Genomic DNA, 27,868 nt, shown 5'->3' with positions numbered 1-27,868 from the left:
TGGAAATTGAACTTGTGTCTTCTGCAAGAGCAGTATATGCTCTTAACTGCTGACCCATCTCTCCAGCATCCTGGTTTTGAAAATGTTGTAATGTTCTTTTTGGCTAACTAGATCTTTGGAATCCCTTGCAAATATAATTTGATAAGTAGGAAAGGAGCTAATTTATTCTCTCAGAGAACTGAGTTATTAGAAAAAAAACAAGACTTCAAAATCATAAACTATTGTTTTGATATTATTTGCTTTCTTGGCAGAATAATTTTTGTTTTCTGAGACAGGGTTTCACTATGTAACAGCCTTAGCTTCATGGAACTCACTCTGTAGACCATGCTACCCTCAAACTCACAGATATCCAACTGCCTCTGCCTCCTGAGTGCTGAGATAAAAGCAAGTGCCACCACTGCCTGGCTCAGAATAATATATTATTTCCCTTAATTGTTAGAGCTTTCTTGAATGTATAGTATTTTCTACTTTCAGCAAAGAGATACATATTCATATAAATAAAGAAATATAAAAGCAAATCTTTTTAAAAAGTAAAATAAAAAGAAACAGGTAAAATTAATGTTAATGTGTTTTTAGAAGACCCAATATTCCTAAAATAGTAGAAGTGAATATAATAATCATAATCACACGTAATCATAATAAATATAGCTAGTGAGATATCCTCTTTTCTTCAGCAATCTGGTGTGTATTTTAATATTAAAGCACATCTCAGTCAGTGGTAATCACATTTCCAGTAACCAAAAGTTTCAGGTGGCTGATGGTTACCGTATTTGACAGCAGAGATTTGGGCTTCCCATGGTAGAACAGGGAGTGCTCCTCGCTGTACAAGGTAGCTGTGACTTACTGCTAAGCATGCTTTTAGCAACATTCCATCAAAGAGAACTCGAACAATGGGCAGTTAGTTTTACATAGGATTTTGAATTTCTAGAATGAGCAGGAAAGTGCTCTGGACTCTACAACTAAATTTAATGTTTTGAAACTTTTCCAACAGGGCTATCATGACAGATTCTGAATGACAACTTTCAACTTAGAGCTTTCAAGAAGTCCAGAATATTTCAAAGGAATCTGTGTATTGGAATGAGCAATAGCAAGATCCATGTCTGGCGGGCAGAAATACCAAAAGAAAATTAAGAGATATAACATGCAGAGCTGCTGGTAAGTAAACCATGAAAGCATATAGAAAACCATAAATATTTTATGGGGGAAAACAATGGACTTGACAAAAAGGACTTGGAAATTTAGTAATCATGAGATAATTGAGAAATCAGTCAAATACAAAGGTTCATGGAAGCAATATTTTTTTCTAGAGCAACTGTATACAATTAACTTTCTTGTTCACTTAGAAAACCTACATAAACTTGTTAGAACTATAGTATAGATGAAATAGTTACTGTTTTTAGAAATTAATACTATTACAGTGCTAAAAATAAAAGTTTATATTCTTATTGCTTTTTAAAAGTTTACTTTATTCTCAAAAATCCAAAAAAATCTTGTTTTATGTGTATGAGTATTTTGCTTGCATACATGTATTAAGCATTACATGTATGCGTAGTGTCCACTGAGATCAGGAGAGGCTGTCAGATTCCTTGACTCTAGAGTTACAGACAGTTGTGAGCTGCCATGGGGGTGCTGGGAGTCAAACCTGGTCCTCTACATGAGCAACTCCTATTTTATTCTTCCTTCCTCCCTCCCTTCCATCCTTCCTTTTTCCTCCCCTCTTCCTCCACTGTGCTGTCCATAGCATAGCCTGATCTCAAACTCTGGGCAATCCTTGTGCCTCAGCATCTTGAGTACTGAAATTACAAGCATCAGTTATCATTGCTTACTTTAAAAGTTGTACACATTTTACATTTTGTTTCCATTTTAGAGAGTTAAACTGCCTATCAGGAAAACATAGGTACATTATTAGGGACAAAATGTGATTTCCTCAAGAAGTTTACTTTAAGGATATTGGAGATAATGGAAATGAAACAATGAGATGGCTCTTGAGTTTTTGGTTTGAACAATAGACAGAATAGACAATTAGTCAAACTTGAAGTTCATATTAGTTAACACATGGAATTGATAACCAGTAAGTCAGTACTTCAATCAGATAACAACACTTTATCTTATAGGATATTTACTTTTATATTTTTTCCAAAAGTGTTGCTATTCTTAGGGGCAAGGGAGTGAGTAGTCTAAACAAGAGTGTATTAAAGCTGAGAGAGTGGATGAAATTACCCAGGAAACAAGAGCTGTCTCAGAAGGCCCTGGCCTGCCTTGCAGGAGCATTAGGACTTACAGTTAGAGAGAAGAGACAGGTTCAGTGCGGCTGAGAGGTAACAGCTCTAGGTGAGGATGGAGTAAGCCAAGGGAGTGCAGTCTTTGGAGCCTAAGAGAGGTCAGCAGTCAAGAAGCAAGCATTTGTGCTGACACTGAATGCTGCTAAGTCGCTAGACAGTAGAGACTTGGCCATTGGATTTGGCAGCATCTGGTTTGAATTCTGACTCTCTGCTGCTTACTAGTTGTATAACAGGCAACACTTCATTTTAAGTCACTGTGCCCTGGTTTTCTCATCTTCAGCAAAAGGGATAACTACTTCCCACACATTCTTGTGAGGATTAATGAGCTGTTCACTGGAACTGTCTGACAAATATAGGATGCTTGGTTGATACTAGTTCCTTTCTATTCTAGCTTTGAGATGCTCTTTGAAACTGAACTGATTGTGCATAGCCAACAGTGGAAGATATTAAATTGTTTCTGAAAATTCCATTTTGTGGAAAGCTATGAGATAGAAAATGCTGGAGCAAAGCATGTAGCTCAAGGGAGCACTTGCCTAGCAGCTTTATACCACAACAAAAAGTATGCAAAAAGTCCAGAACTAAACTACATTTATAAATTCTTCTTAAGTTAATTTTAAAATTAGCATGCCAAGTGATAGGTACCCCCCCCCCCACACAAAGTATTCAAACAGTTTTTTGTTTTGTCTTTTTGAGAAAGGGTTAATCTGTGTAGTTTTGGTGCCTGTCCTGGAACTCACTCTGTAGACCAGGCTAGCCTCGAACTAACAGAGATATGCCTGGCTCTGCCTCCCGAGTGCTGGGGTTAAAGGTGTGTGCCACCACCACCTGGCTTCAAAGAATTTTTATAGGAGAAAAATACAGCATTTGGACTGAGTACGGTTGCATTTGCCCACATGTGATTGGGAGGCAGAGTTAGGAGGATCCTGAGTCCAAGGTCAGTCTGAATTATATAGTGAGACCCTACCTCAACAAAACAAAACCAGACAGATGAAAAAATTGGGAGACCAGCAAGATAACTCAGCAGGTAAAGGTATGTGCCACCAAGTGTGACAAGTTCAGTATGATCCCTGGGATTTACAAGGTAGAAGGAGAGAACTGACTCCTGAAAGTTGTTCTCTGACTCCACACATGCAGGGTGGCACATGTGTTTGGGCGTGAATGCACATGCGTATACATATACTTGATGAATGATGACCACAAACTTACATAAGTAAAATATCATTTGCAAGTAAATTAAATGTAGATTGTAAGTGAACTCTACAGCAACTGAGGTTTTGATTGCACTCTCCAGAGGAAACAGATGACAGTGAGTGATGGCACGTGGAGGAGGAGTATAATGTGTTCTGGTTTTGGAGAGTACATGCTTCTTCCTGTACTATTGTCTTCTGACTTATTCTTCCTCCTTTTGGAGACTCATTAGTATTATTGTTGTTGTTTTTAATATAATTTTGGTTTTTAGAGACAGGGTTTCTCTGTGTTGCCCTCGCTGTCCTGGAACTCGCTCTGTAGACCAGGCTGGCCTAGAACTCATAGAAATCCACCTGCCTTTGCCTCCTGAGTTCTGGGATTAAAGGCAAGCGACATCACTGCCTGGCTTGGAGACTCACTATTGTCTTGCCTTCATTTGAACTTAAAATCTAGTCCAGAAAACTGATTTTAGATTTTGTCAAGGTGTTGTCTCTTCATTTCCTATCAACAATGGAAAACATTTGGGAGTAATTTCAACATGAAATACGACATGACTGTTTTTCATATGAGAATCTCTTGCTAGAAACTGTGTTAAGACTATTGGTGTGTGTTTTGGCTGAAAGTGATGTCAAAACATTAGGCTGTATATATATATATTTGTGTGTGTGTTGTTTGCAAAATAGCTATTATTCTGGAAGGGATGAGATCATCTGATAAAAACTTCTGCAGGGCCGTTTTAAGTTAGTAAGTTGTTATCTAGTTTACTGTCTAATGTACTGATCATATGCTCCATACATAACTATACTAGACTGTTCTAGATTAAATTATAAATTAATGCATAGTACCTAGCAGGCAATTAGGTAATTCTTAACTTTAAAGAATATAATAAAAAAAAGCCATTTATTAACATAAGAACAAAACACAGTGGGACACTTCTTGAGGCTAGTGGAGGAAACCCATGGCTAGGTCAGACTAGAAACTTGCAGAACCTATTTAACAGTGATGGGAGTTGCTTCTGCTGAACACAGATTTTCTATCAGCATTTCTGAAAAGTGAGAATGCCCAGTTTCCTGATAACCCTTTGATCCCTTATCTTGTAATGTCTGCTTCTAATGGTAGGTTATTGTCAAATACTATGGGCATAGAAATAAGTGTGTTGGTAAGGTTTAGGCAGAATTAGAAAAAAAACCATTTATTCTCTCCCTCTCTCCTTCAATAGAACAAAGCATAATATATCTATTATAGACAAGAAAGAACCAGATTAAACCTGTAGGGTTTTTAAATTTTTATTTTTAGTTTTTAACTGTGTATGTGTATGTGTGTGGACGTGTATGTACATGTGACCTCTGAGACCAGAAGAAGGTATCAGATCCCCTGGAGTTGGAGTTAAAGGCATTTGTGAGTTGCTGGGTGCTAGTAGTTGCACTCAGGTCCTAGAATTGCAATGCTCCTATGGTCTATGGGTAGGGATACAGATGCACCAGGGAGTTATTGTGCATATAGGTTGAGTGTCCACTTTCTGCAGAGATTATAAATATAAGGTGCATATATTTTCTGGCAAAACTATGAATTTCCTGCATAAACACTCGGCTTAGATAGTAGAGTGATAAGTTACTAAAGTCTCTCTGTGCCTTAGGTGTCTGTGTCTAACTTCTATGGGCATGATACTTTTTAAAGCAAACGTATCTGGTAAATTACTTATATCCCCTTTCAAAACTATGAAGTTTTTATCTGGCATGTGGTTGTTTTTACTAGTTACTGTTGGATAGACTTTGGTCGCAGAGAAGCAGTCTGTGCATATTGAAAACCAGCCCAGAAGACTTTCAGGTGACTGTTACTGAGGTTGATTCTGATTCTGATCATTTTCTTTTTGTCGTGATATCAAATTCAGTCCCCAGTTTAGCTGCCACCCACTTATGGGCTTGTAGCCCTCTCCTAAACCTGAAAAAGTACACTGAGATGAACTCAGGGGCATTCTGTACTTTGCTGAAAGTAATTCTGTGTGTCTTACTTCAATTTATTTACTTTTTTCTGCAGAATTACTGTAAAGGTTTTCTATTTCACTCATTACAGCACAGTGTTTTTCACATTTGAATAGACTACATCGACATGAATTCTTTATAAGGACCTTAAAACAAACTTTGCCAAGTCCCAGAATACAGAAGTGAATTCACATCCCAGTACTCAGCCGCCTCAGGAATAAAGGAGAGCTTGTGCCTGACACTTTGAAGCTGTAGCTGTTAAACCATACAGAATATTTACCTCAATAAATCATTATAAGAAAATAAGGTACAATTATGCCCACAGAGAAAGAGAACTCAAAACACCGATTTATGTGTTTCAGTGCTGCTGCCTCTCCCAGCACGTTTTGAATTTCAGACATGTTTGTCATCTTTGGCTGCTCCTTGTATCTTTAAACTAATGGCTTCTCCTTGTTTTTTATTTTATTTTTCACATTCCTCATTAAGTTTGTTATTTTCCTTTGACACCTAGACATGATTTGAATAATATACTAAGTTTCACATTTAAAACAAACTGTATTGCTTTTCTTAGGGTTAAACAAAAAATTAGAAAGAATTGCTAATTTATTTTAAATAAAATAAAGTCTTACTTAATTTGTGACATATGAACTAGAATTCTGTGTGAAGGATTTTATTTGGCATCATTTTGAAGTAATCCTGAAAAAGAGGAAGGACAGTGGAAAGAAGAGCACACTTTAGCTCCAGCCTTGACCGGGTATGGCAGCTGGGATTAGCCTAGAATCCCAGCACTTAAGACATTGGGCCGGGAGAACTGTGAGTTCGAGGCTAGCCTGAGACACATAATGAGAGAGACTCTGCCTCATTTGAACTAGTTTACTTATTTAAGGGAATAATAGTGTTATAGAAAGATACATTTGTTCACAAATGCCTATTTTAGTTCTTCTGAAAGTTGAGATTCCCCACACCCAAAAGTGAAGTGGGGAAGTGGGGAAGGAGTGACAGTCTGCTTCCCAAAGAGTCAGACGGGCGGGAGTGGAGGCAGAGGCAGGTGGATCTCTGAGTCTAGCCTGGTCTACAGAGTGAGTTCCAGGCCTGCCAGTGAGACCCTATCTAAAAAAATAAATAAAAATAAGAAAATCAAATGGGGAAATTTGTGCCCAGAATAAGTATTTATCAGATGTTGTAGAAAAAGAGATATAAAGTATTTTAAAACAACTTATCATAAAGTAAAACAATTATCATAAAGTATAAAAGTTTTACTGATTCAATGCAAGACAATTTAATGTTTACTGTATTTAGAAAAATCAAAGCAAAATATCCTTAAAGCTTGTCAACAGAAAGCATAGGTTGAATTTAAATTGATTAGGTTATCTGATCACTTTTTATCAAAGAATTGTACTTTTAAGTATAATTATCTAAAAATTATCAATCTTTGTGAAATTATGGACATTAGTGGTATTATAGTTAGATTTGAAAAAATGGCAGTTCTGGGGATATAATTCCGGGCTTTATACATGGTAGGCATTCACTATACCCCTGAGGTAGGCCCTAGCCCTAGAGTTAGATAGACTTGCAGTGTATTTTTCATTACCTAAGCATTTCACTAGTTACTTTTCTTGTTGCTGTGAAAAAATACCTGACAGAGAAGAAAAGTTTATTTGTGCACTGATTTCAGTCCATTGTGTTGGGAAGACATTGTAGCAGAAGCTGCTTAGTCCATGGCTGTGGAGCAGAGGGGGTGACAGGAAGGAGCCAGGAGTAATATACTCCCAGGGGCCTACCCAAGTAATCTACTTCCTTCTGCTAGGCCCAGTTGCTGAGCTACCAACTGGCCAGCAAGACTCAAAACATGTGAGCCTGGGGTTGGAATCGTGTGTGTGTGTGTGTGTGTGTGTGTGTGTGTGTGTGAGAGAGAGAGAGAGAGAGAGAGAGAGAGAGAGAGAGAGAAAGAGAGAGAGAGAGAGAGAGAGAGAGAGAGAGAGAGAGAGAGAGAGAGAGAGAGGCAGACAGACACACAGACACACACACAGACACACAAGGATGAATATTACTTAAAAGTTCTCTGGGATCCTGGGATGGTCCATCGCCATGTTCTCTAGTATTACAACCTGTTTTATTCCTTCCATTCATAATCTATAACTATTTTATTTATTGTGTGCCTTGTTTATTTTGTGTTATAACAACAAGAGCTCCATGGAGCAAGGGCTTGGCTTATTTTGTTAAATATTATATTCTCATTGCCTCTACAAGTATGTGCTGTGCATAGCATATTCTTAGTAAATATTTGTAGGATGAAAGGATGAATACTTTAAATAAGCAAACTAGTTCAATTTTTGTCTGCCCTTGCTATGAGTACAGGTTGAGAAAGGTAAGTGAAATCAGGTCTAATGGTGAATTAGTAAACCAAAAAGAAATTAACCTAGACAGGAGAATACAAATAAATAAAAGAAGGCACTTAGATGGCTCAGGGCATTGGCCACCAGACCCAGTGACCTAAGTTCTGTACCCTAGATTCACCTGGAAAGGGAAAAACTGACTCCTTCAAGTTGTCCTGTGACCTCCACATGCTCCCCCTCTCAAAATAACTGTTAAAACAAAACAGCAACAAAAAAGAGGATCTGGCCGGGCGGTGGTGGCGCACGCCTTTAATCCCAGCACTCGAGAGGCAGAGGCAGGCGGATCTCTGTGAGTTTGAGGCCAGCCTGGGCTACCAAGTGAGTTCCAGGAAGGCGCAAAGCTACACAGAGAAACCCTGTCTCGAAAAACCAAAAAAAAAAAAAAAGAGGATCTGATTATTGAAGAGAAGACACATACTCTTTCAGTCTTTTTGTTTGTTTTTGGTTTCATTTTGCTTTTTCGAGACAGGGTTTCTTTGTGTAGCTCTGGCTGTCCTGGAGCTTGCTCTGTAGACCAGGCTGGCCTTGAACTCAGAGATCTGCCTGCTTCTGGTGTGCACCACCATTGCCCAGCTATTCTGTCAGTCTTTTACTGAAAAATTTGAATATTATCTGTAGTTTCACACACACACACACACACACACACACACACACACACACACACACACACATACACACATTCACACTACATTTTGGTCACTTTCACCCCAATTACTCTCTCACTCCCCTCCCACTCCTGCTAAATCTCTCCTCAGCAAATCTCCCTTCCAAGTCCTTATGCTTTGCTTTGTTTTGTTTTGTGTGAGCCACTGAGTTTAACCAAGTTGCTTGCTCGACCATAAGTGGGAGCTATTTGCTGAAGTGTGGGCAGCTTAACAGTGACTGAAAAAATGACTCTCTTTTCCCTAGCAATGATTAAATGCCAATAGTTCCTCAGAGGTACATCCTTCTGAGCCTCTCCATCATCTATGATGGAATGTACATAAGCCACATCTTGTACAGGTACTTATGTCTGCTGTGAGTTCATGAGTTTGAGTTTGCAATGGCCATGTCTAGAAGATGGGTTTCACAACACTCTTCCTTATTCTTCTGCTCTTAAAATTCTTTCTGCTCCCTCTTTCTTGATATTCTCTTAATCTTGGAGGATTTTTAACTTTCTATATAGAAAAAAAGGTTCATAGTAAAAAGCAATATGTTAATATGCAGGGAGTAGACAATGAGATTAAAAAAATAAAAAAGAACTATAGTGAAAGAAATCTATTTACTAATTTTTAGTAGGTTTTTTTCAAGTGCTTTATGAAGGGCATTGAAGGTGCTCCTAACATACTACTTCTTTCAGTGAGCTTAAACCTAGAGGGCAAATGAGATGTGTACATTAGTAAAAATGAACATCATAAGACAAAATTTATACCATTGAAAGTAGTCACAAGATACTACATGGTATATGATTAATGAAATGGCCAGAATAAGTGAATCTGCAAAATGAAATCTTACTGGTGAGGTGGAATTAGGAAGTGAGGAGTTGCTTCTGAAGGTCATTTGCATTTATTTGGGGGGTGGGTACAATTCTGCAGATGCACTAAGCTCCACTGAACACTTTAAATGGGAGAACAGTACATATATATCTTGCATCTTCATTAGACTGTCATATAAGATGTATGTAGGAGGGCTGGAGAAGGGATGCTAGAGATGTTGAAGATAGTAAAGTGAGTTGAAGAGACTGGGTTGTCAAGTGGCAGATAGAGGAGTGGTTGGGTGTATTGATGGAGAATAATCCTTTTACTTTTGAGAACTGGAAATTTCTGGGAATAGGATAGAGAAGTTGCTAGGATCTGCAATAAGTATTTTGTTGTTCATTTGTTTGAGACAGGGTTTTGCTATGTAGCCCTGGCTGGCCTAGAACCCTCTATGTAGACTAAGCTGGTCTTAAACTCACAGAAATCCACGTGCCCTTGCCTCCTGAGTGCTAGGATTAAAGGTGTCCTCCACTATCCCTGCTGACAACAAGTGATGTGGTGGTGTGAGTCTGTAGTGCCAGGTACGTCACAGGCTAAGATAGGGTTGCTTGAGCACAGGAGTTTGAGGCCAAGTTGAGCAATATAGTCAGGCCATTTCTCTTAAATAAGCAAGCAAGCAAACAAATGAACAAACCCAATGGTTTAATTCTCTTTAGAGATATTCTACTGGGTAGATGAAAGAAAGAAAGGAGGGAGGTTTGAAAAGGAGTTGAAAGGGTTGGGGATGTACCTCAGCCATACAGGAGAGTCTAGCATGCATTAGGCCTCAGGTTCATTCTTAGCACCTCAGGTGATAAAGCTTCCTTCCCCAGAAAATTCTCAAAAAACTAGCAAGTAGATAAGTATGCCTGTGTTAAATATAGTTAGCTGAGTGACAAAAGAAATGAAATCTGAGTTAACAGCTAGAGAACAGGACCTAGATTACTCTCTAGATTTCTCTGAGGAAGCAGGTACTGCTAATAACCTGTTTTGTCCTTACTTGCTCAGGTATTCCTGTTTACTTTTCTGGTTCCATTTCCTCCCTCATTGACTTCACCCTGTCAGATAGCCTGCACCTTCATTTGATGTGGTCTTATTTAATTCTAGGAGGCTAGGAAGAGCTTGGGTAGGGTATTTGTCACCCTTCATGATTTCTTTCTTTCTTTCTTTCTTTCTTTCTTTCTTTCTTTCTTTCTTTCTTTCTTTCTTTCTTTCTTTCTTTCTTTCTTTCTTTCTTTATCTATCTATTTATATTTATTTATATTTATTTATTTATTAACTTTTTTTTTTTTTTTTTTTTTTTGTTTTTTCGAGACAGGGTTTCTCTGTGTAGCTTTGCGCCTTTCCTGGAGCTCACTTGGTAGCCCAGGCTTGCCTCGAACTCACAGAGATCCACCTGGCTCTGCCTCCCGAGTGCTGGGATTAAAGGCGTGCGCCACCAACGCCCGGCCTTAACTTTATTTTTTTATGTGCATTGGTGTTTTGCCATGGGTGTTGGGTCCCCTAGAATTGGAGTTACAGACAGTTGTGAGTTGCCATGTGGGTGCTGGGAATTGAACCCGGGTCCTCTGGAAGAGCAGCCAGTGCTCTTAACTTCTGAGCCATCTCTCCAGCCCAGATCTTTTTTATTTTTTTAAAGATTTATTTGTTTTATGTATATGGGTGTTTTGCCTGCATGTATGTCTGTGTACCACATGCAGGCACCTGCAGAGGCCAGAAGAGGGCGTCAGATTCCCTGGAACTGGAGTTACAGATGGTTGTGAGCCACCTTATGGGTGCTGGGAATTGAACTTCAGTCCTCTGGAAGAGCTACCAGTACTAACTGCTGAGCCATCTCTCCAGCTCCATGATCTTTCATTTTAATTAGAAAGAGGATCATAAGGAGACGGCAGTGCTTGACACAGGGATGGAGATGATGGATGTGGGCATCTGATGGGCAAGTTTCATATTGTTGTTTAAGAGGCAGAAGAGGGCCGGGCGGTGGTGGCGCACGCCTTTAATCCCAGCACTCGGGAGGCAGAGGCAGGTGGATCTTTGTGAGTTCGAGACCAGCCTGGTCTACAGAGTGCGATCCAGGAAAGGCGCAAAGCTACACACAGAGAAACCCTGTCTCGAAAAAAAACAAAAAACAAAAAACACAAAGAGGCAGAAGAGAAGAACCTTTTTGTGATTGGCAGATTCCAACTTCCATGAGAGTAATGAGCAGGGCTGAAAGCTAGATGATCTCAGTCTCTGCTTTGTGGAAAAGAGAATTTTTTTTTCTGTTAAATAATGCGTTTAAAAGCTGCCAAGAAAATATCTGAATGCCCTTAAGTTGTCTTCATATCCCAAAACATTCTATATAATGTTGTAACTTAGATTATCCAGAAGAGTTGATCTGTGTTTTTATCAAGTCCACATTTAACTTGGGAAGAATTCTTATGCCTTGGTAGCCATTGGTGAGAAGTAAAGTTAGAGAGGTTCACAACAGAACAGGGCCCATTCTTCAGATCCCCTTATAATAACTATGCACTTAAATGTATACATAAGTAGTCAGGAAGACTTTGTTCTTCTTTTATAATAATCTTATACAAAATCCTTTATATTCCATTTATGGATAAAGGTATTTAAATGTATAGCCATGCTTCTGAGAGAATGAATATTCAGAGAATGAAAATGGGAAGCAAAGGAGGGCGACTACTTGGATGCTGTCATATGCTTCCTAGGGCATCTGACCAAAGCCTTGTGCATATTTGTCTTCATTTAAATTTTATTTCTATTATGAAATTCTAGCATGACATACAATGAACATGTCAATGACTTAGTGTATTTCTAGTTCCTAGTGTATGTACAGTTCCATATACCCACCACCACAATCGGTACAAAACAGTGTATGCAAGTTAATTTCCTGCACCAAGCCTGCTCCCTTCTCAGTGCTTGACTAACACATGTTCCCTGACATTAGGTTTTGCCTCATGGAGACAATCCTATGAGGGGAATGATTTTACTCAGCATAATGCCTTTGATATCCACCTGTGTCCTGTGTGTATGTGTGGGTCCCATCTCTGTTGAGTAGTGTTCCATTGTATAGTGATCCCACTTGCTGCTCAAGGGCATTCTGGCTGTTTCCAGGTTTTTTTTTTAAAGCTAACTTTTAGTTTAGCATACAAAGAAATGGCTTTCATTGTGCCATTCTCATGCATATATCTAAAATCGTGCCTTGTTCTTATTTGCCACCTTGTCCTTCTCTGTCCCTGCTCCATTCTTCTTGCTGGTCCCTTCCTCTTCCCAGTCGCTGCTCCTGCCTTCATAACACAGACTGCATTGCTCTTTCCTGCTTTCCTCCCACTCCCTGAGACCTCTTCCTCTCCTTTGAATGACACCTTCCCATTTTCATGTCATAAATATGCACACACACATAATTCAGTCTAGGTTCTACATATGAGAGAAAATGTGATATTTGTTTTTATGAGTTTGGTTTATTTTGCGTACCACATGATTTTCTGCTTTATTTATTTTCCTGTGAATGCCATGATTTCAGTATTCTTTATAGGGTACCAAAATCCCACAATGCATATGTACTGTAGTTTTTAATCCTTCCATCTGTTGATGGACACCTAAGGTACTGTGAATAGTAAAGCAATAAATATAGATGTGTTTGTGTCACTGTGGGACACTGACTTGAAATCCTTGGAGTAATTCCCTAGGAAGGATATAGCTGGGTCATACTATCTATTTAATTTTTTGAGGAACCTCCATGATAACCTCCAGAGTGGTTGCACTGATTTATATTCTTACTAATGGCATATAAAGTGCCATCATATAAAACTTGTTTGATTTCTTGAAGATAACCACTTTGACTGAGCTGAGATGGAATCTCAGTGTAGTTTTGATTTGCATTTGAGGATTATATTTTCTATGTAAAGAATGTCACTGATGTGCTGAAAAGGATAACATCAAATCTAAAGATCATAGTGGGTCATATGGTCATTTTAAGAATATTGGTTATTCCAATCTGTGAATATGACATGTCTTTTCCATGTTTTGTGTGTTATTTTCAGCATCCCTCTTTGCTCTCAGTTCTTGAGATTGAACCCAAGCCTCACATGCTCAGAAAGAATCCCATCACTGAGCTACTACACTCTGGTCCCTCTTTTGTGGCTCTCATTGGTGTTTTTGTCACTTTGTATGTGAGTATGCTCGTGTATGGGTGCTCATGCTTGTCTGTGCATGTGCACATGGAGACCAAAGGTCAACCTTAGATATCATTCCTCAGGTGCCAACCATCTTTATATATTTAAAAAGATTTATTTATTTACTTGTTTATATTAATTTTTATTTATGTGTATGTGTCTGAGTGTAGATGATATGTGTTTGGATGCCTGTGATGGCCAGAAATGCATCAGATTACTTGTAAAGGAAGTAACAGAAAGCTGTAAGCTGCTGGTCATGAGTATTGGGAACTCAGCTTAGATCCTCTAGAAAAGCAGCAAGCAATCTTAACCACTGAGCCATTTCTCCAGCTCCCAAGACTGTGTTTTTATTTTTAACTTGTGTGTGTGTGTGTGTGTGTGTGTGTGTGTGTGTGTGTGTATTTGTGTCTGTCTGTCTATCTGTCTGTCTGTCTGTCTGTGAGGAATATGCTGCATATGTGCAGATACCTACAGAGACCAGAAGATGGCATTGAAGTCCCTGGAACTGGAGTACAGGCAGTTGTGAGCTGCCTGACATGGGTGCAGGGAACCAAACCAAGGTCCTCTGTTCTTGCAGAGTCAGCAAGAGCTTTTAACTGCTGAGTCACCGCTCTAGCTCCTCACTTTCTCTTTTTAAAAAAAATATGGATTCTGAGGATCAAACTCAGGTCCTCATGCTTGCCAAGAATGCCATTATAGACTGAGTTCTTCCCTAGCTCTTCATCATGTTTGTTGTACACATCTCTTACTTCCTTGGTTAAATTTATTCCTAGGTTATTTATGTACTTACTAGTTATTTTGAGCAAGATTGTTTTCCTGATTTCCCTTTTCAAAAAAGTATTAGTTTATAGAAACACTATTGATTTTTGTATATTGGGTTTTGTATCCTGCAACATTGTAACTTTTATCATTTTGACAGGTGTTTGGTAGGCTCCTAGGGATTCCCATATCATGTTTTCTGGACAGAGACAGCTTAACACCCTCTTTCTGGTTTTGATACCCTCTATTTATTTCTGCTGTCTGATAGTGTTGGTGAGGACTTCAGGAACATGCTGAATGAAAGTGGGGAAAGCATTTGAATTGGGGGTTGGGGATTTAGCATGTACAAAAAGGTGATGGAAGTCTGCATCTTTATCTTGTCCTACTTTAGAGAGAACGTTTTCAGCATGTCTACAATTAGTATTATGCTATATGTGGGCTTCTAAATGGCCCTTATGATGTTAAAGTACATAAATTGACTGGTTTTCTCTTGGATGGATAGCTAACTTTAAGGAAGGCCGTTTCTACGTCTATTGTGATGGTCATATGGTGGTTAATCTTTGATTCTGTTGGTGTGATACCACATTTATTGATTGCATGTGTTGAATCTTCCAAGTGGAGGAGGCATGCAAGAATACACTAACCTTTTAAAAGCACTCCCTCAGAGCATCCTAAACAACACATGAGCTGGATTTTTGGCAAATGTGGCCTTGGAGATCCCTCTAGTGCTGAAATAGTAGCAGTACACTGATTGTAGCCACAGTAAACCTTGCCTTAGGAAGAAATAGTGGCAATGGCTTATTGTGAAAGGAAGCATCCTGCTTAGAATTTCTGGGAGGATAGCCACAAAGCCAGATTACAAATAGATAATAAATAGCTATTGATTCAAAGTGCAGATCTCTTCATATACCAACATGATTTCAGGAGCATCCTATCTAATGTACTAGAATAAAGCAGCAAAAACTGGCCATAAAGCTGTCAACGTGTATGAACTTGGGGAAACATTTTTTTCAAAGAGTTGTTTTAAAGAAACCCAATAAACTTCAAGGAATCTTAGAGAAACAATTCAGTGCTTTATCAGAGAAACAGCAGAAAGATTGAAGTAATAAAAAATCAAACAGTAATCCTTGAACTAAAAAGTACACTCAATAAAATGATAAACACAATGAAAGGCACTCATGGCAGAATACATTAAACAGGAGAAATAATCAATGAGATCCAGGATAGGCTATTTGAAAATACACAGTTGAGGGAGAAAAACAAAACCAAACAAAGCAAGAATGAGGAGGATTGAAGGAAACACACAGGAAGTTTGGTATAGCATTAAAAGACCAAAAATTTTGAAGAGAACTACATGTGTAGATCACACTGAGTAGTATTCAGGCTGTTAGGTTTCAAGTGAGCCTTGACCATACCAAAGGGATAGTAAACATGTTCAAAACAGATAACAGAAAGTTCCCCAGACGTAGAGAAAGATGTAAATACCCAGGTAGAGGAAGATAAAAGGGCACCAGTCAGATATAATTCAACCAAATCTACCCTTGGACCTATTATAATAAAGTTCTCAAAGTTTAAGGCAAGGACAGGAACCCCAAAGTAGCAAGAGGAAAGGAACACATAAGGGTGTTTGTACTTAGCAGCAATTTCTCTCTCTGTAGAAGCCACAGTATAGACGGGGGAGATAGCAGGGTTATATACAGTGCCTATGTGGGGAAAACTACCATATGCAGTAAAGACATCCTTCAGAAATGGAGGGCTCGGGGTCTATGAGATGGCTCAGTAGATAAAGATGCTTGCAACCAAGCCTGATGACCCGAGGTTTCTCCCCCAGAACCTCATGATGGAAGACAGAACTGATTTCCACAAGTTGTCCTCTGACCTCCACAAGCATGCTATGAACACACACACACACACACACACACACACACACACACACAGAGGCAGACAGACAGGTGTGGGGGAGGAGAGAGAGAGAGAGAGAGAGAGAGAGAGAGAGAGAGAGAGAGAGAGAGAGAGAGAGAGAGAAAAGAAGAAGAAGAACAAGAAGAAGAACAAGAAGAAGAAGAACAAGAAGAAGAAGAACAAGAAGAAGAAGAAGAAGAAGAAGAAGAAGAAGAAGAAGAAGAAGAAGAAGAAGAAGAAGAAGAAGAAGAAGAAGATTGAGAGAGAAGAGAGACTTTCCCCCCAAACAACATTGAATGGGTAAAAAAGATCTCTCAACATGGAAAAGCCCAGGACCAGACAGACGCATTGCTAAATTTTTATTCAACTTTTCAGAATTGATGCCAATTCTTTTTTTTTTTGATGCCAGTTCTTATCAAAGTGGAAGAAATTCTTTCCTCCAAATATATTCTATAAAGACAAAATTATCTGGCAACAAAATCAGATAACACCCCCAAAATGAAAGCTGTGGACAAGTATTCTTGGATTAAAAAAAAAAAATCTAAACAGAACCCTAGCAATCCCCAACCAATAGGGCACAGGAGGATGAGATGTCGTGATCTATTAATCACATGGTACAAGGAAGGTTCAATATAAATCCATAATTGTGATACCTCACGTTAGCAGAATGATGCATAAAAACCATGTGGTCATCTCAATAGATGTAGAAAGACATTCCTTAGAATTCAACAGTTTTTATGAGAAAAACTCTGAACAAATTAAGTATAGGTTGATGGCAGAGAGAGGCCATAAAGAAGCCCACAGCTGACATGGTACCAGATGTGAACCACCAACATCTTCTTCCTAAGATCTGCAAAAAGAGCAGGATGCCCATTTTTACCACATTCCTTCAACTTTGTCTTAGAAGTATCAGTCAGAAAAACCAAAATTAAAACACACAGTAGCCCAGTGAACCCAAAGGAAAGAGTGAATGAACAAGAGAAACAGCACCACAAACAATCAATAAAAAGATTAAAAAAAGAAAGAAGCATGGGCTGGAGAGATAGCTCAGAGGTTAAAAACACTGGCTGTTCTTCCAGAGGTCCTGAGTTCAATTCCCAGCAACCACATGGTGGCTCACAACCATCTGTAATGAGATCTGGCTCCCTCTTCTGGCCTGCAGAAATACATGCAAACAGAACATTGTATACATAATAAATAAATAAATAAATAAATAAATAAATAAATAAATCTTTAAAAAAAAAGAAAAAAGCAGCTCATCAGAACACACAAAACAGAATGATTATGTAGATATAATGCTGAAAAACGCAGATATACTGTTGCTTATTACATATTATCTGAGAATATCATATATCTGTGTGGGACTTATGGAGATATTTATGAAACATAAAGACAGTGTAAAAACACAGAGTATGTTAAAAATATATCAGCCAAATAGAATTAGAAAGACATTGTAACTAAATTCATAGAGGTTGTAAACTATGGAAATAAAAATCATCAGAGATAAAGTAATTGTATGATAGTAAAAGAAGAGACTACTAATAATATATTACATTTTTGACTATTTAAGATGATTAGTTTGCTGGGTGGCAGTGGAACACATCTTTAATTCCAGCACTTGTGAGGCAGAGCCAGGCGGATCTCTGTGAGTTCAAGGCCAGCCTGGTCTACAGAGTGAGATCCAGGAAAGGCACCAAAACTACACAGAGAAACCCTGTCTTGAAAAACAAAAACAAAAAAAAAATTAATTTTCCTCCTCAAATTCAAATAATGTTTTTAATTTAAAAAGTAGCAATAAAACATGTTGTTACAAAGTAAGAATGGAAACAATTATTCAAATAACTAAAAGAACTATATATGGAAGAAAAGGAAAAGCAAATAAAAGTTATGAAACAACAGTAAATCCAAATTTAATTTATTTATGAAACATGGTCTCACTGTGTTGCTCATATTGGCCTAAAATTAGGGATCCTCCTGCCTCAACTTCTTGAATGCTGGGATTATAGGTGCATGTTATCATTTGTAACTCAAAATATTAAACTTTCACTTTAAAAGGATTTTATTTTTATTTATGTGTACTTGTATAGGTGCTCAGAGACCAGAAAAAGGCATCAAATCCCCTGGAGCTGGATGGCAGGTACTTGTGAGCCAACTAATGTGGGTGCTGAGAAATAAAGTCAGGTTCTTTGGAGGAGCAGCAAGCTGTCCTGACCACTGAGCCATCTCTCCAGTCCATGTTAAACTTTTTTTTTCTGGCTTTTTTGAGATAGGGTTTCTCTTTGCCATGTTAAACTTTTAAGCATGTACTCTTCTAACTGAATTTGACTTCAGTGTATATCATTGTAAAGTTTCTAGCTCTGAAAGGAGAAACTGGCAAATAATGTTAACACATCTCTCTCAGTATTTGTCAAGCAGATATAATATAGTAATGATACAAGAGATTTGAAAACAACATGATTAATCCAATGTGCATTTATCCAACAATTAGGTGACATTTATTCCTTTTAGTTACACATGGAATATATTTAAAAATTGAGCATATACTAGACCTCAAAATAATCTTAACAGATTCAAAATCATACTGAATCCTCTAGTCTAAATGTCATTAACTCTTGGATCAATAGGATAGGTAAAACTAAGCCCCTCGGTGGTGGCACACACCTGTGATCCCAGCACTTGGGAGACAGAGGCAGGTGAATCTCTATGAGTTCAAGGCCAGTCTGGTCTAGAGAGCAAGTTCCAGGACAGCCAGGGCTACCCTGTCTCAAAAAAAAAAAAAAAAAACAAAAACCAAAAAACCCCCCCACATATTCAGAAATTTTTTTTTTTTTTTTTTTTTTTTTTTTTTTTTTTTTTTTTTTTTTTTTTTTTTTTTGGTTTTTCAAGACAGGGTTTCTCTGTGTAGCTTTGCGCCTTTCCTGGAACTCACTTGGTAGACCAGGCTGGCCTCGAACTCACAGAGATCCACCTGCCTCTGCCTCCCGAGTGCTGGGATTAAAGGCGTGCGCCACCACCGCCCGGCCAGAAGTTCCATATGCTTTTTTTTTTTTTTTTGGATTTTCAAGACAGGGTTTCTCTGTGTAGCTTTGCGCCTTTCCTGGAACTCACTTTGGAGACCAGGCTGGCCTCGAACTCACAGAGATCCGCCTGCCTCTGCCTCCAGAAATTTTAAAACATGAAAATAACTGGTCAATATTGTAGAAAGCATTAAAATGTAATGTTGAGAATTTAATAGTTATGAAATAGCACACAAAGTGTTTATCAGACATTTATTTTAAAATTTATTTTTTAACTTATTTAAAAAATACTTTTAATTATTTTATTTTTCATTATTGGACATTGAATCATGGCCTTGTACATACAGGCAAATACTCTTGCACTAACTTGTACCCTGGCCCAGACATTTTATAGTTTAAAGTATTTTTATTAGAAAAGAGGAAAAGCATCAAATCGATCAATACATTTGAGAAGCTCAACAGAAGAAGTTAGAGGAGAGAACAACAGAATTGCCTGGGTTTACTCAGGCTGCCATCACAGAACACTACAGAAAAAGACGCAAGCATAATACCAGCAGAAGTGCATTGCTCACTTTTCTGGAAGCTAGAGGTCCCAACTCAAGGCTAGAAGAGCTCTGTTCTGTCTTCCTGGTTTGCTAATGAAAGTCTTACTACTATGTCTGCCATGGTGGGCAGAGAAAAAGTCTGGGCTCTCTCTTGTCTCTTCAAATATGAACACAATTCCTGTAGGGCCAGGCCCACCCTTATGGCTTGGAAGAGTTTGAATGTCAGATGTTCTGCAGAGGTTCATGCACTCAAGGTTTGGTCCTCGGGGTGATACTCTTCAAAGACGATGGAACCTTTGGGAGATGAGACTTTGTAGGTAGTCTCTAGGTCATTCTAAGTGTATGCTTAAAGGGGATTATGGGAAAATGGATTCTTTTTCTCTTGTTCCCTGGATTCTGATGTGAATGGTTTTGTTTAACTACACACTTCTGACCCAGTGCTGTGTTTCTGCAGGTCTACAGCAAAGAAGACAGTAATAGTTGAGGACCTTCAAAATTCTGGGCCACAATAAAGTTTTTTTTCTTTCTAATTATCTCAGATATTTTGTTACAGTGACAGAAAGCTCACCAGCATACTTCAATATAGGCCTCAATTCCAAATATAGTCAGTCACATTGGGAGTTAAGGGTTTCAACACGTGAATTTGGAGAGCACACAATGGAGTCCATAAGTAAGAATAAATCCAGGGCTGGAGAGATGGCTCAGTGGTTAAGAGCACTGGCTGCTGTTCCAGACGACCTGGGTTCAATTCCCATCACCCACATGGCAGCTCACAACTGTCTGTAACTCCAATTCCAGGGGAATTGACATCCTCACCCAGACAAATGTGCACATAAAAAAAGAGAATAAGTTAGAAGAAAGTTATAAAAGTGTCTGTTTCACTCTGGATTAACTAAGTTAAGTACAAACCACTAAGCTGAATTACAGGTGATCCTATAGGATCATTAGTGTGCAATTACAAAGCTGTATTTTCTACTAATTTTATATGTTCTGTATGGATCAGATTGACCAGTCATTTCTGCATTTGTATTCTTCATACCTGGATTTAGGCAGATAGGCCAATCTGTACTTAAAACATTCCTAGTTGTCATGGTAGAAGAAAAGGAGTAAATAACACATCCTTTACAGGCTGTTAAAGCTTATGCCCAGAAATGCCACAGATATTTTCCCCATGCTCTTTGGCCAGCATATGGCCACCAGTGTCCTTGTCAGGAGGAAATGTATAATATTCCCATCTTGGCCAAAAACAATTGCAGATGAAATGAAATTCTCACATACCAAGCAGCAATAGGCATCCTACTAAACAATGCATATTTTAAGTCAAAATCAGAAAAGAAGAATATTAATATATTTGAAGAGAATAATTAATATTATAGAAGTAAATGGTCTGTCAATAAGATATAATGATTGTAAATATGCATGAGTGTACTCAGTTTCATAAAACAAACACTAACAGACACCACAGCATCAGATGGCTCTGAAGGTTCCAGATATAGTAATACTAGGTGACTTCAACCCTATTGTCATCAATAGATAATCCAGACCTCCCACCCTGTCAACAAGTTTTAGAGTTACATAGCATCATAGAGAAAAATGATCATAACAGATGTTTATAGAATCTTCCATATACAAAAATTCAAAGTAATCTCAGATGATAATGGAATAAAACTAGAAATCAATAGGAAAATCCAAAAACTGTAATAACACATGGAGACTGAACATGCTTGCATTAACAGTGGGCCACTAAAAAACTCAGGAGGGAATTAAAATATTCCTGGAATCAAATGGTACAAAATCAACTTACCTGAATCTTTGGTAGTTCTAAGAGGGAAGTTTGTAGCTATGAATGTGTATATATTACCCCCGCCCCCCCCCCAAAAAAAACCCAAGGATTAGCCAGGCAGTGGTGGCTCATGCCTTCGATCCCAGCACTCCAGAGGCAGAGGCAGGCAGATCTCTGAGTTTGAGACCAGTATTGAACTGGTCTACAGAGCCAGTTCCAGAATGACCAGGGCTACACAGAGAAACCCTGTCTCAAAAAACAAACAAACAAACAAACAAACAAAACAATAAAAACCAAGGATAAGTAGAATAATTCAGTGATGCACTAAAAGACTTAGGAAAATAAGAGTAAACTTATGCCCACATTAATAAGTGGAGAAAAATAATAAAGAGCAGATTATAAATTAATATAATGGAGATGGAAAACAATAAAAAGAGCCAATAAAACAGAGTTTGGTTTTTGAAAAGATAAGCATGCCAACAAATTTATAGCCAAATTAACAAAGAGAGAGAAAGAGAGAGAGAGAGAGAGAGAGAGAGAGAGAGAGAGAGAGAGAGAACTCAAATAAAGTCTCTAAAAAGACTCTTTTTAGAGATGAAAAAGACATTACAATAAGTATTAAAGGTCTTTAAGGAATATCTTGAAATATTAGAAGAAATGGATAAATTCACAGAAACATGTAACCTATCAAAATCAAATCAGGAGGAAATAGATAAGTTAAATAGATTCATAATAAGTAGCAAGACTGAAGCAATAATAGATTTCCAATCAAGAATAGCCTAGGACTAGATGAATTTGCTGCTAGATCCTACCATTATCTTAAAAAAGAATTAACAGATGCTCCTGAAACTATTCCATAAAATAGAAAGGGAAGGAATTCCATCAGATTCACTCTATGAACATTATCCAGATACTAAAACTGAGCAAGGATCCAGCAGAGAAGAAAACTATAGGCCAATTTCCCAGATGAACATAGATGCAAAAATTCTCAATAAATTACATATATACCAAATTGCTTAGAAATATTGGAGCCAAATAGAAGACCTAGATACAAACCCACTCAGCTACAGCAGAGCTCTGCTGTCAAGCAAAGAGGCCTAAATCAACTATTTGAGAAACAATGGCCATTTCAACAAATGCTATGGGAAAATGGATACTTACATGTAGATGGATGAAATGAGATCACCACCCCTTCCCTTATCAAAAAGTTTATAAACACAATCAAGTTGGTTGTATAGAGATGCATGGATAGTTCAACATATGCAAATCCATAAATGTAATACAGCACATAAACTCAGGAATAGGAATCACACAGTCATGTCAATAGGTATAGAAAGACTTTTGGCAAAATCCAATACCATTTATGAAGAACTCTCTGAGGAAACTAGGAATAGGAAGAACATTCCTCAGTATTATGAAGGCTGTAAGGCAAACCTAAGGCAAACTAATACTAACTAGGGAAAACCTTAAAGCCTTTCTTCTAAAATCAGAAATGAGACAGGGGTGTGCACTCTGACGACTCATACTTCAGTATAGTGCTTGAGTCCTTAATCAGAACAGTAAGTCAAGATAAAGAAAGAAATGATATAAATAGTAAAGAATGAAATCAAATTATTCATGTTTGCAGATGATGTGAGCTGATACCTAAAGGTCCCCAAAAATCCCATCAGAAAACTCTTAGATTTAATGAACACTTTTAGCCAAGTTGTGAGATACAAAATCAGCATACAAGATCAGTAATGAATTTGCCTAGAAAGACTAATCAAGAAAAATAGTCCATTCACAACAGTCATAAAATGCATTGAGGAATAATAATGCTGGGGTAAGACTTCTGAAAAAACAGCACCCCGTGAAACAAAGAAGAAGGAAACTGAAGAGTACACTAGAATGTGGAAAGATATCCCATGTTAATGGATGAGGAGAACTGATATTGTGAAACTGGCTCCCATTTCCAAAAGTGATCTACATGTAGAGTCCCTGCAGTCCCCACCAAAACTCCAATATTCGTCACAGAAACAGAAAAAAAGTCCCAAAACTCACATGGAATCACAAAGGACCCTGAAGAGTCAAAGAAATCTTAGTAGAAAGAGCAATGCTGAGAGTGTCATTCATAGTACCTGATGTCCAAGTACACCATGTATGTCATCGTGATGACATCTCCAGCCACTGATTCAAGCAGACACAGTGATCTTGGAACAGAATGGGGTCCCAGAAATAAACCCATGCAGCTACAGCCATCTGCTCTGGGGCAAATGGACCAAGTCAACTATTAGAGATATGTTGGCCTCATCAACAAATGCTGTGGGAAAATGGATACTTACATGCAGATGGATGAAATGTGACCCCCACTCCCTTTCTGAGCAAAAACCAAGTCAAAATCAATTAAGTGTCTTAATGTAAGACTTGAAAGTTTGCCAGGTGGTGGGGGTGCATGCCTTTAAAAGGAGGCAGAGGTAGGTGATCTCTCTGAGTTCAAAGCCATCCTTGTCTATGAGCAAGTTCCAGGACAGCCAGAGCTATGTGGGACATACATACATTTTTTGAGACAGAAACCCTCTCTCAAAAAACAAAAACAAACAAACAAACAAGACTTGAAAGTTTGAAGTTACCATGGAAAAAGTAAGGTAAGCACTACAGGATATAAATCATAGTGAGGATTTTCCAAATAGGACTCTAATAGCCTAAGAGACAATAGCAAGAGTTAACAAATGGAATTACATGAAATAAGAAAGCTCTATGCAGCAAAAGAAATAATCACCAGAGTGAAGTACTGGCCTATAGAAGAAGATCTTTGCTATCTACTAATCTGACAGAGGATTATATCTTGTCTATATTATATAAACCTCAAATAGAAAGCCCCTCCCAGGCAATCAAGCCAAAGAATAGGCAAACAGACTGGACTCTTTCATGTAGTTCTGAGAGTCCTCAGTAAATCCCATAGCTCCTTCTTCAAAAGCCATCTCAAGTTTGACCCCATTGAGGTGATTATCTTTCTCTCCTGGGATTATTTCACCAAACTTCTCTCTGATTTCTTTGCTTTTTACCCCTTTAGGATTTGTATTAGAACAATGTAAAAACACAATGTCATGTAATTTCTCTGCAGGAAGTCCAGCGATGAGTTTCTATCTTACTTAGTGTTGAAACCTGAATTTATTGTGTGTCTTTCTGGCTTTTTCTCCTTATGCTTCTTTGTATATATGCATATCCATTGTAATAAATACAAAAAAAGTTGAAAACTACATTGAGGCTATTCAATTTCCTTGTCTGGGGCAGGGTGTGGGAGTCTTTAAAAAAACCTTTTTCCAATAACCTTAAAATTATTTCTCTAGTTACAGTGAGTATTATGCTTATTCTTTTAGAAAGTTTAAAACGGAATATAATACAGTTTTCAGAATGCAACATGTTGGTTGTTAGATTTTGGGGACTGTGTAAAGAGACTGAAGGCAGAAAAAGAGACAAGAGCCTGATCTTTCAGCAGACAGGACTGTGTTGGCACACACATCGAGGGGCAGCCTCTCTCCCACCTGGGTGGTTGAAGGGACACCAGAGAAGAAAGATGGCTTCCACCCTATATAGGCACGGGAATGATCACAGCACAGGGCTTGTGTTTCCCTCTTGTAGTTCCTTTCTCCTGGAAGTTGCCCATCCAAGGTGAGACAGGTTGTACCAAAAGATAACTGAGCATGGTCAAGCAAGATTATCTGTAAGCTTGTAGGAATACTGTTTTTTTTTTTTTTTTTTTTTCTTTTTTGGTTTTGGTTTTTTGGTTTTTTGAGACAGGGTTTCTCTGTGTAGCTTTGCGCCTTTCCTGGGACTCACTTGGTAGCCCAGGCTGGCCTCGAACTCACAGAGATCCGCCTGGCTCTGCCTCCCGAGTGCTGGGATTAAAGGCGTGCGCCACCACCGCCCAGCAGGAATACTGTTTTTTAGGGGAGACACTGTATCATTGATCAGAATCATTTAAGGACTTTTGTGGTTGCCGTAGTTTTTTATTTGTTTGTTTGAGGCAGGATCTTACTGTGTACTCAAGGCTGGCCTTTGACTCTTGATCCTCTTTTCTGAGCCTCCCAGCTGTTAGATAAGAGGAACGCACCACAGAGCTTGGCTTTATTAAGCAAATGATCAAAAACACCAAGTGTGATTAAGGATAAATAAAAGTATTATATGACAAAAAAAAAAAATCAATGTCCTGTCCTCTTGCTGTGACATTTTGTGAGAACACATGCCAATTGTTTTCAGTGAGTAGTGCATGACTCCAGGACCCACAGTTTTAAAGGGGTGTAGAGAACCCAATGGGCAGAACTTCAAGTGTTACTGGAATTTTGATTGGACATACAGAAAAGAGTAATTGTCTTAATCCATTTTGTATTATCACAAAATACTGGATACTGGGTAATGTAGAAGAGGAATAGGTTTATTTGTCTCACAAGTCTGGTGATGAGAAGGTCCAAACATCGTGGTTGCCAGCTTTCTGGTGAGCACTACTTGTCTCACAGTGTGGTGGAAAAGCAGAATGGTAACTGGTTAAGTGCAAAGGGGCAGATTTTTGTGTTCAAGGAAGGAAGAAACCAGGAAGGAGCTAGGCCTGCTGCTGCTGTTCCTCCTCTTCCTTGTCTTCCTCATCTTGCAACCTACAGTCATGGGAACGAATTCACTTTTACCATATTTTCCCTAGTCTCTCAGGACAGCATTAATGCACGGAGAGGCTGGAGCCCCCAGGCCCTAAATACTTTCCATTTGGTCCCACCTCTGGAAAGTTCCACCACACCACACTGCAGTCATGCAAGCTTTCCATGCATGAAACTTTGGGGTGGAGGGAAACCATATTGCTAATAATATACATAGACATTGGCATCCTGAATAGAGCTGAGATTAGCATTATCTGGATACTTTTGGTGAGTCCATAATAGTGAGAGTCCTCTATAGTGTAGTGGTTATCATGTTCACATCACATAACATCAAGGAAAGCTTTTGACTACAATGTCTTAAGCAATGAATGTATTTTATAAGACTGGAGTTTTGAAGTTTAGGCTGGTTAACAGTGCAGTACTGTCACTGAAGTCTTAGATTCCATCCTTTAGCTATCGTTATTCAGTTAAAATCTCATTTTACAAATTTGTAGCATTATTGTTGTTACTGGGAACAGTTTTATATATTTTTGACTTTTTGTAATTACCTTTTCATCCTTGTACTTAAATGGTTCCTGGTTCTTGCCATTCAAGGAATGACAGCCACCTTTAAAAGGAGGAAGTTTAGAGATGTGGTGGTAAAGGGTCTTTATGGACCTGTGTTCTTCTGTAAGAGTAAGAAAGCCTTCCCAGAAGCACCTGGAGTCTAGGGTAAAGATAAGGAGATGATGGGAAGCAAAGAAGAGGCTCACATATCAGACAATCATTTTAGAAGTCCAACGCATTCCAGGCAAAGAGAATAGAAAACCGAATTGTGAAGAAAAAGAAATAATTAAAAAAGTGTCAGGAACTGAAGGCATCCAGAAAGAGAAAATAGTAGGTCACATAGAACCAGAAATCAGCTGTCTCAGTGTCACACTGAAGTCTAGAATACAGTAGATGACAGTCAGCCTGGAGACTGAGAAGGACAATGTCCTAGTTATAGTCCAAGGACTGTCCCCTGGGGGAGGCTCAGTGCTTAGTTCTATTGATATCTTCAACCAAGTGGATGAAGTCCACTGTGGTGGTTTGAAAGATAATGGTCCCCAAAGGGAGTGGCACTATAGGAGGTATGGCTTTGTGGAAGTAAGTGTGGCCTTCTTGGAGGAAATGTGTCACTGTAGGGGCAGGCTTTGAGGTCTCATATATGCTCAAGCCACACCCAGTATCTCAGACCACTTCCTGTTGCCTGTGAGTCAAGATGTAAGAACTCTCAGCTCCTTTTCAAGCACCATGTCTGCCTGCATACTGCCTTGTTTCCTGCCATGATGATAATGGACTAAATCTCTGAACTGTAAGCAAACCACCATAATTAAATGTTTTCCTTTATAAGAGTTGTCATGGTCATGGTGTCTCTTCACAGCAATAGAACACTGACTAAGACACCCACCTATCACACCCTCACAGAAATTCTAAGAATAATATTGGACTAAATACCTGGACATTGTGATCCAGCAAAATTGACACAGATAGTTACCAAAGTAAGTGGCATACATTAACTAATATATTTGACTATTGGGGAAATAATGTTGATAGACAAATATGGAGAAAGTGATGATAGGTCAAGAGGGAGAAAGTAAATTTTATAAACAGAGTTTTCAACAGGAAAACTAAAAAAAAGGTATAAAAAGTAATATGTACTTGTAGTATGATGATTGATTCTTCTGTAAACAAATTTA

At 38.4% G+C, this 27,868-nt stretch overlaps 1 protein-coding gene across 13 annotated transcripts in view; it reads left to right on the top strand.

Annotated features, from left to right (window-relative positions):
- Sox6 (SRY-box transcription factor 6) overlaps positions 1–27,868 on the top strand; it is a 604,948-nt gene that overhangs the window by 9,322 nt on the left and 567,758 nt on the right. For all 13 annotated transcript variants that reach the window (XM_076563550.1, XM_076563582.1, XM_076563579.1 and 10 more), the window contains exon 2: positions 992–1,155. The gene's annotated coding sequence lies outside the window, so the exon portion shown is untranslated. The remainder of the gene's footprint in view (positions 1–991; positions 1,156–27,868) is intronic.

Source organism: Peromyscus maniculatus, chromosome 1 (genome assembly GCF_049852395.1).
Source record: "Peromyscus maniculatus bairdii isolate BWxNUB_F1_BW_parent chromosome 1, HU_Pman_BW_mat_3.1, whole genome shotgun sequence".
NCBI lineage: Eukaryota > Metazoa > Chordata > Mammalia > Rodentia > Cricetidae > Peromyscus > Peromyscus maniculatus.
This window is presented reverse-complemented; position numbering and strand designations above follow the sequence as displayed.